At 33.3% G+C, this 1,787-nt stretch overlaps 1 pseudogene; it reads left to right on the top strand.

The window, feature by feature from the left end:
* The first annotated feature begins 641 nt into the window (after window positions 1-641).
* LOC121127700 (chromobox protein homolog 3 pseudogene) lies at window positions 642-1,133 on the top strand (annotated as a pseudogene).
* Window positions 1,134-1,787: the final 654 nt, after the last annotated feature.

The raw sequence follows: 1,787 nt of genomic DNA, 5'->3' as shown, positions 1-1,787 counted from the left end.
TAGTATCATTTTGACTCGAGATAATTTTCTCTTTTATATTATACATAAGAAATACGTAATCACTTATGCGGTACTTCGATTGTTTTAAATATAAATATATAAATACAATTTTTAATGAGCCTTCACCTTAACATAAATTATAAGATATTACTTATATGGGTAGGTAGAGACTTGTAACCTTTAACTTAAAGATTGCATTTTCTACATTCGGAAATGGAATGATTAAGTGGAACTAATAAATTTGGGTGTAATAATTTTGGATTCAGAGTAAAATGTACAGTATAAATGTGTGGTACCACAACTTGAACCGAAATTAAGAAGAGTTGAATATTCAATAGATCATTTTAGTTCATAATACATCCCAATATTTCATACATATATTTGAATCAACTATAGGCTTTAAATTCAAATTTGTGGGATGAGAAAAGATACTCAAGAATTTGGGCTATAGTTTAAAACCTTTATTTCATTTAAAAGACTTATATTGCCCGGATATGGGATTTCAAATAAAATATGTAAATTTCTCCTTCATTTATTAAGAGGATCAATTTTGCATATTTTATGTACGATTTGCAACACACCCGACGCGTTAATAAGAATAATTTGGGTTTAAAGGGTGAAATAGAATTCATCTCTCATATATGGCTAAGGAAGAGTTCATTGTGGATCATATCATTGATAAGAGAGTTAGAAATGTGAAGACAGAGTATTACTTGGCTTGAATGGATTATGGGTCGGAAGAGAACACTTGGGAGTCGAAGGAGAGTATGGACTGTCCAGAGTTGATCAAAGAGTTTGATTAGAAGTTCAAGGGCAAGAAGGAGATGCAAATGGATCACCAAGTATTGGATCTGCAAATTGCAGTGATCCAACAGCATCGGGAAAGGAGGCGAAAAAGCTGAATGTAGTGCATCCAGAGGAAGACTCGAGGCCCAGAGGATTTGATCGTGGCCTTCAGGCTGAAAGGATCTTTGGAGCCACGGATGCTTCTAGGGAGTTAATATTTCTCATCAAGTGGAACCAAAGGATGCACATCTGGTTCCTGCACGACAAGCCAATGTCCAAATGCTGTGATTCAATTCTACGAGGAACGATTATCTTGGCATTCATCGGGTCAGGATGAAAATGAATGAAGTTACAACCTAGTCATTTCACTCCTTTTTGAAACTTCAACAAACTTTTTTAGAATGGAGCCTAATTCACTCTGAATCTTCTATCCTCTAGGTCCTGTTCCAACATTTAATCTTTTTATTTTATTTGGATTTTATTTTTTTTAACTCTTGCAGTTAAACATCTTTTGCTGTCTTCCTTAAATTTTGTTGAAACTATGATTACTCTATGATCGACTCGAATAATCGAAATATTTATCCTAAAAAAATAGTAATAATAATTTGTTGATAGATACTGACGATAATTCATCGAAGAACACAAATGTAATACATACTCAATCCTTAGAAAAATCATTCTAGGGGGCTTTGATGTTCACGGGCTACATATGAATATCCACAGCCAGAATACAGCCCCTTTTGTGTGTAATCACAGTGAGGTTTTGTTGACTCTTGTTTTCCATGCATGAAAAACAAGAGTTAACAAAACCCTAGAGTTACTGTCAAGTTATAATTCTTGAAATAGGGAACGCCAAAATAGTAATTTTGGGATGGATGATCGTTTACATATACTTTTAATTGCCAGGAAGATATACATTATTGGGGAAAAAATCCGTTAAAAAATAATGGCCATCTTATGTATTTATTTTTACAAAACTTAATATATCTCTAAGTGTTACC

The sequence above is a fragment of the Lepeophtheirus salmonis genome, chromosome 13, assembly GCF_016086655.4.
Source record: "Lepeophtheirus salmonis chromosome 13, UVic_Lsal_1.4, whole genome shotgun sequence".
Lineage (NCBI taxonomy): Eukaryota > Metazoa > Arthropoda > Copepoda > Siphonostomatoida > Caligidae > Lepeophtheirus > Lepeophtheirus salmonis.
The sequence above is the reverse complement of the archived record's forward strand: the minus strand, read 5'-3'. Positions and strand labels throughout refer to the sequence as shown.